Source organism: Leucoraja erinacea, chromosome 16, assembly GCF_028641065.1.
Source record: "Leucoraja erinacea ecotype New England chromosome 16, Leri_hhj_1, whole genome shotgun sequence".
Lineage (NCBI taxonomy): Eukaryota > Metazoa > Chordata > Chondrichthyes > Rajiformes > Rajidae > Leucoraja > Leucoraja erinaceus.
The window spans coordinates 45,133,033-45,145,345 of record NC_073392.1 but is presented as its reverse complement, the minus strand read 5'-3'; the positions used below and the strand labels follow the sequence as shown (position 1 = coordinate 45,145,345).

At 46.8% G+C, this 12,313-nt stretch overlaps 1 protein-coding gene across 3 annotated transcripts in view; it reads right to left on the bottom strand.

Moving 5' to 3' along the window:
* LOC129704902 (kelch domain-containing protein 8B-like) overlaps positions 1-4,337 on the bottom strand; it is a 145,281-nt gene extending 140,944 nt beyond the window's left edge. Inside the window, exon 1 of one of the 3 annotated variants that reach the window (XM_055648312.1) lies at positions 3,030-4,337. The gene's annotated coding sequence lies outside the window, so the exon portion shown is untranslated. Of the gene's footprint in view, positions 1-1,329; positions 1,937-3,029 lie in introns of those variants that run through there. The other 2 variants (XM_055648313.1, XM_055648311.1) reach the window with 2 other exon arrangements.
* Positions 4,338-12,313: the final 7,976 nt, after the last annotated feature.

The following is a 12,313-nucleotide window of genomic DNA, read 5'->3' as shown; positions in this document are numbered from 1 at the left end:
CCCAAACTTTAAAAGTGCTTTTTAATATTCCTGAAATATGTTTTAAATGGGTATTTCTCATGCTGTAGCATTAAGCTAAATGCCTGAATAGAGTGGGTGTGGAGAGGATGTTTCCACTAGTGGGAGAGTAGGGATGTGAAATATGATCCTGCTCTCCACCTGAAAATATAATACAAATCTTAATCTCACCAAAGAAAATTAATGCAGCGGACTTTTTTTTAAAAGTTGTTTCCTGTATTGCCTGTTTCCCTTCATCCCATTTCTATATTCTAATCTTTTCATTTATTATTTAATGATTGAAATGCAATTTTAAGTCTTTTATTCACTTCCCCATTTGACCCAGAATGGCCCAGTGTGAAACCTGAAGCTGACAGGCTGGAGAAACTGGCTGTTTCTTTCACCAACATACAGCTCCCCTGCGGGGAACACCACAGTGAAACAGATGCTGGATTAATAGAAATATGTTGCCAAGACCACAAATAACAAAATCTGTGGGCAGATGTACACAGGTGAACGCCAAAAGCCGTTTGCTTGAGGTTGAGAACACAATCTCGGTCTGCATGAAGAATCACATCTTATTTCCATCAGCTGTGCTGTGCCTGGAATTCAGCATAACTGTGCCATCATCTATCTGCTTCCTCCACAGAGAGTCTGATTTGCCTCAATCCTTCTCCCCGAAACTACTCCCTTATGTAATTATTCCCACGTTGTACAATCTTCCACCCCAACGTGGATTTCCATTACGTAAATGAAAACCAAACAAACTGCAGAAGATAGACAAAAAATGCTGGAGTAACTCAGCAGGTCAGCTAGCACCTCTGGAGAAAGGAATAGGTGACGTTTCGGGTCAGTACCCTTCTTCAGTCTGAGAGTCGGGGAGAGGGAAACAAGAGTTATGAAAAAGTTCAGGACAAATCCGAGACATCACCGATGACCAAGGAAAGGTGGAGCCCACAATGGTCCATTGTTGGTTGCGGGAGAGGTGATAACCCAAGAATGCGAACAGTGAAACTGGCAGGATGATTAGGGTGGGGGAGGGACGGGGAGAGGGAATGCAAGGGTTACTTGAAATTAGGGAAATGTGTTCTTACAAAGGCGGTCACAGAGTGGAAACATCTGCTTCTCCATCCACACACGCTGCCTTACCTGCTGAGATTTTTATCCCAGCAATTTCTGCATTTTATTCTATTGAATAAACATCCACCATAAACTTGTTGCCTCGTTCAGAAATCTCGGTGAAACAGTAGAAATGAAACAGCGAGTAAGTTCCATGTGGCCATTATAAAGTTACCATATGCATGTCCCTGTGTGTTTCGCGGGCGGCAATACCTGCTGGATCATCCCGTGCTTTGAGCTGCCCTGGGTCAACTCCTCAAGCTTGTCCCTTCCCCCGTGTCTTGGCAGATGTAAGCGCTCGCCGCTTCGCTCTGCTGGAACTGTTGCCGTCTCTACTGGCTCGGGCTGCGGCGCGGGTCCCCGGACGGCCGCGGTTCGCTCGCTTTCTCGGCACCGACTTGGCTCCATGCTCCCTCTCCAACCTCCGTTGTCGCCCAGGATTCGCCTCTTGTTCCAATCGCCAGCTGGCTGCCTCGGCCTCTGCCTTCACCCTGTGCTGTGATCCTATCGCCCCATTGATTTCTACAGCGACTCCTCATGCTTGCTGCCTCTCTGACTCAGCCCCGACCCCACGCGGCACTGCTCTCCCTCTCACTCTCATCACTTTCCCCAGGAATCTCGACTCCTCTTACCACAAGTGTTCACGACTGTGAATTGGAAATTCAGTTGTCAATTGGGAATTCAGTGTATCCCTCTCGCCACGTGCTCTCTCCCTCTCCCTCTCTCTCTCTCTCTCCCCCCTCTCATTCTGTCCTCAGCCTTCAACTGATGTCTTTACAATTTCTCTCTCCGAGGAAGCTAAAAATCTCAAACAAAAACACGTCACCCAAATTAACTCTTTCAGGCTCAGAACCTTCCAGGGTTCGACATTTCTCCGGGAAATTGCCCTGTACAACATAAGTTAAAACGCGTAGATTGGCGCAAAATTCTGGAGTAACTCGGCGGGCCAGGCAGCATCTCTGGAGAGAAGGAATATGCGACATTTCGGGTCGAGATCTTTCTTCAGACTGAGTGTCAGGGGAACGGGAAACGAGAGATATAGATGGTGATATAGAGGGAATGAAAGATATGTCAAAAAGTAACGATTATCAAAGAAACTGGCCATTGTTAGCTGTGGGCGAGGTGAAAACTAGTTATACAAACACAGATGTTGCCAGTTTGCTGGCTGGCACTTAAATTGAATAGCGTGGTGAGTGAAATTTCCCCTGATGCCAACTTCCAGCTAACATATTAAACAACACTTCTGATGGGCTCTGTTCTTCAAGGGGAGATGTTTCCACAGAGGCAGCTGCTGGTAAAGTTTTATCAAACGATTCGGTCTGAAGATCATTCTCACGGTAGGAGTTTCGCCAGTTCCCCCTCAATGGCGCACAGCTTCTGAATGCAGAACGCTGAAAAGGGTAAACTCCAAAGATGGACAAAAAAGTAGCGATGATCTAGGAGGCTGTGATCTGGGTGAGAACGAGTTATACACACAATGGAGCTTAAACGTGTGGTTGTTTGGACGCGGGAACATAATAATTCAAACCCCTTCAGGATTGAACTATTCCCGCCTGTGTGTTTGCTTATACTTATCCCCAACCAGTCTGAAGAAGGGTCTCGACCCGAAACGTCACCCATTCCTTATTTCCAGAGATGCTGCCTGTCCCGCTGAGTTACTCTAGCTTTGTGTGTCCATCTTAACGGCGAGGGCTGTGTGTAATTGGACTTCGCTGGTTGCCTGCACCCCTGGTACATTCTAGCACCGCCTCCGGCTGACAAACCGGATAGGACACAAAGTACTGGAGTAACTCAGCGGGTCAGGCAGCATCTCGGGAGAACACGAACAGGTAAAGTTTCGGGTGTGGACCTTGATCCAGACACTTCTTATGACTGTGGTGGTCCGTGTGGTCCCTGGCTACTTGGTTACTCACCAGCAATTGTTTCCACTTTGCACAAAGTGCTGGAACATGCAGAGCGGCTCGGCCAAGATTCGTTTGGCAGCGAGAGCCAAGTAACTCTTTAGGTCCTTCAGAAAGAAGTGCAAGATTTCGGTCAAGAATTTGCCGAGGATGGCCGTGGCTGTGGCCGTGGCGTTGCCCACACGTTGTTTATCACCGGGACAGTTCTGTGCTTGGGCTGTAATCTCGTTGCGGAAATCGACGCCGGAGGCCACAAGTGAAACAACTTGAAATCCTGACCAACGCTGCAGACCAATGCTAGGGGTTGTATTCCTCCTTTCGGCTCTAGATTTTACAGGTCTGTCGTACTTAGGCATTCAGCAAACATCCATGTGTGGTCCTTCACACGGCGTCTGAATAAAACTTAACAGTGAGAAACGTTGTATCTCAGGCTCATGCACACTTGAGACCACTCTTGTGTAAAAAATCGCAAATAACTATATTTGATACATATTTCACGGTCAATCTACACCTGTAATGGAAGTGAATTAAAAAACATATAGTGCTCACAATCTGTATCCGTGCAGTGAATGGTTCTAAAAGCATTCAAAGCATGGGATTGGACAGAAGAAGGGTCTCGACCCGAAACGTCACCCTTTCCTTCTCTCCAGAGATGCTGCCCATCCCGCTGAGTTACTCCAGCATTTTGTTTCGACCATGGAATTGGACAGTTTAGTTGTGCCCTCTAGCGTTTGATGGAAGAGACGCACATCTCGAAGTTGCTACTCCATCCTCCTTTGGTTTGGAGTATTTTCAGTTGACACATCCCTTCAATCAAGCTAAAGATAGACACAAAAAGCTGGAGTAACTCAGCAGTTCAGACAGCATCTCTGGAGAAAATGACGAGGTGACGTTTCGGGTCGAGACCCTTCTTCAAACCAACATCTGCAGTTCCTTCCTACACTCTTCAATCAAGCTACTGGCCTCCTCAAAAATATCAGACATTGGGGTTTTCTATCTTGGGATTTTTGGATAGTGACAGTGATTTTTCGAGACGATATGTACCACATCTCTGAAACTTAAAAAACAATTAAAAAAAATAATTTTATATTTTTAGTAATTAGTATAATAAATTAGGTTAATTGCTCACAAATCAAAACTGAAAAGGGAGGTATATTGATGCGAATTGTTTTTAATATAAATGTGTATGTGTGTTATTATGGTGTAGAACATGGTTACCAAGTTCATTCCTAGGCATCCATGTTACCAGCCACCAAACCTCAACCATTCAAGTTGATGCAGTGATCATGAGAGTGCCTCATTATAACCATATAACAATTACAGCACAGAAACAGGCCATCTCGACCCTTCTAGTCCATGCCGAACACTTATTCTCCCCTAGTCCCATACACCTGCGCTCAGACCATAACCCTCCATTCCTTTCCCGTCCATATAATTATCCAATTTATTTTTAAATGATAAAAACGAACCTGCCTCCACCACCTTCACTGGAAGCTCATTCCACACAGCCACCACAGTAAAGAAGTTCCCCCTCATGTTACCCATAAACTTCTGTCCCTTAATTCTCAAGTCATGTCCCCTTGTTTGAATCCCTACTCTCAGTGGGAAAAGCTTAGCCACGTCAACTCTGTCTATCCCTCTCATCATTTTAAAGACCTCTATCAAGTCCCCCCTTAACCTTCTGCGCTCCAAAGAATAAAGCCCTAACTTGTTCAACCTTTCTCTGTAACTTAGTTGCTGAAACCCAGGCAACATTCTAGTAAATCTCCTCTGTACTCTATCTATTTTGTTGACATCCTTGTATTTAATTTCTTCGGCATCGAGATTTAGCATGTCCGTGTTGATTCTCTTGAATTTCTACTCATGCACTATAAAACATATTCTAATAGAAACATAGAAAATAAGTGCAGAAGTAGGCCATTTCACCCTTCAAGCCATTCAATATGATAATGGCTGATCATCCAAAATCAGTACTCTGTTCTGGCTTTTCCCCCATATCCCTTGATTCCCTTATCCCTAAGAACTAAATCTCTCTTGAAAACATTCAGTGAATTGGCCTCCACTGCCTTCTGTGGCAGAGAATTCCACATTGATGTAATGAATCTCAGCCGGGCATGGTAACGGCTCTGCTCGTGACTGCCTGAACATGCAAGTAACGGTGAACATAGCCTAAACCATCATAAGCTCATCATTTCCTTCCACCCATACAATAGCATAGCATCAATAAGGCTGAAAGCATCATTTAAGATACCCGCTATCCTGACCATTCTCTTTTCTTTTGTCTTATCTTTTGGGCGACGATACAGGAGCTTGAAAGTTTGGACATCCAGACTTAAGAACAGCTTCTTCCCCACTGGTATCTGACTCAGGAACCAAGCACTCCTTTTACCCATTTACAAAGGTGCTGCCACGTACTCCTACTCTGAATTCAACCTCATTCGGGCGATATGATTAGTGTACTTTAACATTCCGTTGTATAACTCAGCTTTTCCACTTGCAATGTTTTGTTGTTTCTGCATTCATATTTATTATGTATTTATCATTACTGTTTACTCTGTGAGCTTCACGTGAACAAAGAATTTCATTGCATTCTTGTACATATGACAGTAAACTCATTTGAATCTGCAAATGCAGGTCCTTGGGAAGCAGATGCACAGCTCCACTACCAGTTTATGAACAATACTCCTGTAGTAAGATACCAGAACAGCCCGAAAATAAACTGTGACTAAGTTCAATCAAATTCAAAAATAGAGCACATACCTTCATTATCTCCGATTCAATCTCCTTTCAAAAGCCTTAAATTCCAATGTCTGCAAAAAATACTTAAGGAATCCAAACCTATCAGTCATGAGATCCAGAAAGTAATCTTAACCTTATGTTTAGTAATACTTTATGCAATGTAAGAGGATTTTTCCCAATTTGAATAATTTTGAATGTTTCACCATACACCAATCTGTGGAATTCTATTCAGCAACTACATTTTTTAATGTTTGTCACATTCCTAACTCTGTTGGAAACATATTTGTAATGTATTCATGCATATTCATTATATGCTAATGAGTTGGTCTTGTATATAAGTAGGCTGCTCTAGATGTCAGCTTATCTACATCGGGGAGACTAAGCGGAGGTTGGGCAATCGTTTCGCCGAACACCTCCGCTCGGTCCGCAATAACCTACCTGGACTCCCGGTGGCTCAGCACTTCAACTCCCCCTCCCATTCCCAATCCGACCTCTCTGTCCTGGGTCTCCTCCATTGCCAGAGTGAGCAACATCGGAAATTGGAGGAACAGCACCTCATATTCCGCCTGGGCAGTTTGCGTCCTGATGGCATGAACGTTGAATGCTCCCAATTTTGCTAGCCCTTGCTGTCTCCTCCCCTTCCTTAACCCTCGAGCTGTCTCCTCCCATCCCCCCGCCCTCGGGCTTCTCCTCCTCCTCTTCTTCCCTCCTTCCCCCCCCCCCCCCCCCCCCACCCCCCATCAGTCTGAAGAAGGGTTTCGGCCCGAAATGTCGCCTATTTCCTTCGCTCCATAGATGCTGCTGCACCCGCTGAGTTTCTCCAACAATTTTGTGTACCTATAAGTAGGGAATATTGGGTAATAAATCTCTTTTGTGAACCAGCCAGCCTGCGTGTAAGTTATTGTTCATTTTACTGTCCGGAATATAACAAAATTGGTGACGAGGATGGGATAGAGTTTGTGAACTCATCCTTTAAATACAGTGCAGGACTGTTTTACAACACGCAGGATTGTTTAACAGTTTAAACAGTCAATACGGAGTTGTGTCGCAGTTGTTTGTGAGCTGGACATGTTGATTCACGTTTTTCTCTCACATCGGTTGTTTCGACAATAATCGACCAGGCACCGGGGTTGCTTTAAACGTACGTTTTATTGAGCAGGAGTCTTCACACAGGTTACAACCTGGCAAAGAGTCAAGCTGCCTGCCCTTAATTGCAAGGCTCTTTATATGTTAATGCCACCGTTTAGCACCTCCCACATTCCCCCGATCAAAGAACCGACACGTACGAAGAATACAGGAAACCAAGTATGTACATATAAGGGGATGAAAGAGGAACCACACATAATCTCAGACCAGTACATCCCTTAGTCTTCCTGGCAAGGGGGGGAGGTTGTGTATTCCTCAATCTTGTCAGACTGGGCCTGTGATCCTTTATTCATGACTACGCAGTAACTGCAAGACATTGTGTATTCCCTCCTAACAGCCTGTTCCAGCAAGCCTGGTCAGCAGCCATCTTATGTCCTTTGTTTCAGTCTACCTGGCCAACCATTTTGTCTTACAGAACAATCTTATAGCATTGATTCAGAATTTCTATTCATCATTCCCCCCTTTTGCCATTCTTATGGCAACACTCATAGTCCATTTAAAAGTCCCATTCGCCGAATCTCGTAACCTTTTAGTTCCCTTGCCAAGGCTTCTTGGACCGTCTGACCTTTGTCCCCTAATTCTCCTTCCTCACTCACTTCATCGTTTTCGCTGTTGTTGGGGAATGGTAACAGTCTCTCCTGCTCACGCTGTAAGACCATCATTCGTACAGAATTTTTAGTTTCCTCGGGGGTGGTCCCCAAACCCAATAAGGCCACCATTAATCGGGCTTGACAGGGACCAGTTTTTTGTCCTGGCACTTCACCAGTCGTTCAGTTCTGCCCCATGCAGGGGATGGGGTAAACAGGGAGGTAACTGATGTCATTTGTGGATAACAAACCACCTGCCCCTTCCCGAATAGCTCGTTGTGTGCCTGGATGAATAAATTGGAGTTTTCTCGTTCCCCTCTCTTTTCCCGTTTGTTCCGTCCGTGTTCAGGCTTTGTCCATTTCCAGCCAAAACCGATTAACCCTGCAGTGGTCGCCACACATATTAATGCCACGAAGACCCTCATCTCAGCGATTTATTTCGTATCTGTGAAGACAAGGGAGGGAAAAAGAAAAGAACGTGCAATTTCATGGCAAAATTAATTCGTGCCCTGCTTCCCGTGGACTGGATCCCCCTCCCTGACCTCGACCTCCCCCCTTTGCTTGGTGTCACCAACCACTTTGCAATGGTGCAAATGCACCCATGCCGATCGTCCTTCTACCTTTACCGCGGTGGGGGTGGTGAGGAGAACCTGGAAGGGGCCCAACCATCGAGGAGAAAGGGTGTCCTTACGAACCCAATTCTTAATCAACACATAAGAACCCGGGGTGATCCGTCCATTAACGGGAAAATCTATGTCGCCCACATAAGCGGCCTTGACCTCCCCATGAATCTCACGCAGGGCCCTTGTAAGGGCAAGGACGTAAGAGACCATCTCCTCCGTCATGTGATGCAATGTCATTGTGGCCGGGATAATGTCTGTCCAGGGGGTGCGCAGAGGTCGGCCATAGATGATCTCTGCAGGAGACAACCTTGTCTTCCCTGCTGGAAGGACTCTGATCTGGAACAAAGCAACAGGCAACATTTTAACCCAGGTGGAGCCTGATTGGTCCACCAGCTTGGCAAGCTTGGTCTTCAGGGTCTGGTTCAAGCGTTCCACCATTCCTGCAGCCTGTGGGCGATAAGCACAATGCAGCCGCTGGGTTACGCCCAGCTGTCGGTACAATTCTTTATTGATAGCGGCAATAAAGTGAGGGCCGTTATCCGAACTGATGGTGTTTGGAACCCCAAAGCGAGGAACAAACTGCCGTAATAAAATAGACACCACCGTAGAGGCAGTGCAATCAGTGGTTGGAAAGGCTTCAATCCATCTAGAAAACACATCAACAATAACAAGTACATGTTTATAACACTGACACTTAGGCAAATCAATAAAATCCATCTGTAAGGTTTCAAACGGAGCAGTAGGTAATGGAGTACGACCCGTCTGGCAGACAACTCCTTTACCAGGGTTGTGTGTAGCACAGGTGAGGCACCGTGCACTAGTTTGGGCTGCCAAAACCTTAAGTCGAGGATGCCACCATGCCTGTAAGAGAGCGTCTACTAGCAAGGTGGCCCCACAGTGAGTGGCTAGATGTAGGCAATCAACGACCCAGGTCGCTAACTGGTCTGTCATACAGGTCTGTCCGGCCGGCGTGAGCCACAATCCGGAGTCAGCCTTCCGACAGCCCAGCTGCTCCCATTCCATTATAACATTAGCAGAGGCGTCCCCCTGTAAGAGCAATACATCATTTATGGTTGGCATAGGTTTCTCAGATTCAGACGAGCCCATATAAAGGCTTTTCACCTGCCTCATCATACTACCCACCACTTTAAATCTACCGCGTGAAGCACACTTAGCCGCATCGTCAGCCAACCTGTTACCGATTTGGACCGGGGAATCTCCTGTCGTGTGGGCCGCACATTTGATTACGGCTACCGCAGAGGGCAGGAGGATAGCATTCAACAGGTCAGAGACCAGGATCTGATTGGCAATCTTATGGCCCGTCGAGGTAAGGAATCCCCGGTTTTTCCATAACTGTCCGAAATCGTGAAGGACTCCAAATGCGTATCGGGAGTCGGTGTAAATATTGACGGAGTGCCCCTCTGCAAGGACACAGGCTCGGGTGAGGGCAAACAACTCGGCCTGCTGAGCTGAAAACGGTGGGTCAAAACTGCCACAATCCAGCAAGGTTCCATCTTGCTTAACTACCGCAAAGCCTGACAGACGGCGTCCCTGCTCGTTGATGGACGAACTTCCATCGGTATAGAGGATCAAATCTGGAGAGGCTAGAGGTTGATCGCTAAGGTCAGGGCGCGGACTGGTATCCGCGAGAATAGCCTCCAAGCAGTTATGGTCGCATGGAGCGAGGAGATCAGGAGGAGAGCAGAGAAACGCAGCAGGGTTGATAGTGGTGCAGTGCCGGAACTGTAGCTTGGGATTATTCAACAGGTAGATCTCATATTTATTTTGTCTGGCTGAAGTCAAATGCTGGGTCTGGAACTGTCCCAGTAAGGCGGTCACGGAGTGGGAGGAATATACGGTAATGTCCTGCTGGAGAGTCAGGTATCATTCCCAACCACTGTCGCATTCCCCTGGCTGACGGGGGTGGTGTCCTGTAAATGGGGTCTGTGCGGCTCTCGTCCAACCGACGGTCATCTGCTGAGATTATGACTCCGAGGAATTTCACCTCCTTTTGTCCACAACGTACCCCAATGTCTTTACAAAGTTCAACAACAAAATTATAGCTTCCCTATTCTGCTCCTCCATTTCACTGGCCACTAAAAGTTCATCGATGTACTGGATCAATGCAGACCCCTCAGGTAACTGCAGGTTTTGTAATTGCTGTTGCAGACAACGAGAAAATAGCGAGTTTACAAAGCCCTGTGGCAATCTGGTCCATGTATACTGTAGGAGAGGGATTGAGTTCGCCGCTGTGCCATATTCTTTCTGGTTTTGGTCCGAGGGTTCAGCTTAATTCTGCCTCCCATGGAGTCAATAGATTGTGGGACAGCAGGAGAATACGGAGGGGGTCAGTCTGCGGGAGGGGCACTAGGGGCAACTGTCTTCCCGGTGGTCTCCCCTGAATGGGACCGTCTTCTGGGGGTTCAGCGAGGGTACGGGAGATTTGGAAACTGGTATCTGTGAAGGGCGAGTTTTAATCTTGGATCGGGTAGCGGGATTTGGAGGAGCGGACACAGGACTGGCAACGGGGGCAGGCTGGTTCAACGGGGGTGCTCCACGGACTCCCCAAGGATAATCCTCTACCTCCTCCTCGTCGTCACCTCCCAAATCTATGCCAGCCACCGACTTACGTAAGTCTTTATCTACCTTGGCCTTATTTTGTCTCTCTCTCTCCTGACGATCCTTACTTTCCTTAGCATGCCTGCATTCCTGTTTTAATACTGTCACTGACTTCTCCTGACCCCCCTCGGTCAGGGGTATTCCTAGTTTCAAGGCATTACTCTGCCAACTGGCCGTTAAAGACCGTGCCTTTTCTTTGTTACAATGATCGATCCACAACTGAATGGCCTTTTTATATATATTTTTTTATCCGTTCTCCATATTACACTTTGGGCCCTTGATAACACACCCATATCCTTGGAACCCCCTTCAGGCCATTCATCCTTCCCCAGTTTATGAATGAGTCCTCCCGACATACGCCTAAAGGTCTCCTCCATTTCTGGATGCAAGAAACATAGCTGATGTAATGGCCGGTCTGGGTGACCACTGGTGTCCATACCATTACCCATTTTTAAACTTATACTATTACACACAATATTTCAGGGTTAACCGCGAGTCCTTGGTTCCACCGTATCTCACTCGGTCACTTCAATTCCTGACCTTCGCGTGGAGGATTTCCTCTCTTAACAACCAGTCTAAGGCGGACTTTCTGTGAGATACGGAGGTACCTTGGTCTCGGCTAACACTCAATACTTGCTAACTCTTTCAGGGTTAACCTAGAGCCCTTGGTTCCTCCGTATCTCACTCGGCCACTTTAAAGTGGACTTTCTGTGAGATATGGGGGTACCTTGGTCTCAGTTAACGTCTCAATACTAGTTAACTTTATTACACAAATATCACAACAAAATTTCAGGGTTAACCGTGAGTCCTTGGTTCCGCCGTATCTCACTCGGCCACTTTAAAGCGGACTTTCTGTGAGATATGGGGGTACCTTGGTCTCGGTTAACACTCAATACTTGTTAACTCTTTCAGGGTTAACCTAGAGTCCTTGGTTCCGCCGTATCTCACTCAGTCACTTTGAAGTGGACTTTCTGTGAGATATGGGGGTACCTTGGTCTCAGTTAACGTCTCAATACTAGTTAACTTCCTATACACAGTGCACTCCTCTTATATACCGTCTACGGTCCCCCTCTACGGGGTGTTTTATCCGCTCGATCAGACTAGGATAATCCTCGAGACGGCCCTATCCCCGTGCCCACAACCGGAATGTTCGGATGTCGTCCCACCAACTGACGCAAGTCAGCGAATTACCCTGCTACGCCGGGATACGAGGAAGGACCAAGAGGAGATTTAACTAAATCTACTCACTTGGCTGCGCACCCTTCACATCGATCCCGTCGCCCAGTGGATTCACTCGCCGGCTCGATCAGTCGCTGGTTGACATCCCACTTCTGACACCAAATGTTGATTCACGTTTTTCTCTCACATCGGTTGTTTCGACAATAATCGACCAGGCACCGGGGTTGCTTTAAACGTACGTTTATTGAGCAGGAGTCTTCACACAGGTTACAACCTGGCAAAGAGTCAAGCTGCCTGCCCTTAATTGCAAGGCTCTTTATATGTTAATGCCACCGTTTAGCACCTCCCACATTCCCCCGATCAAAGAACCAACACGTACGAAGAATACAGGAAACCAAGTATG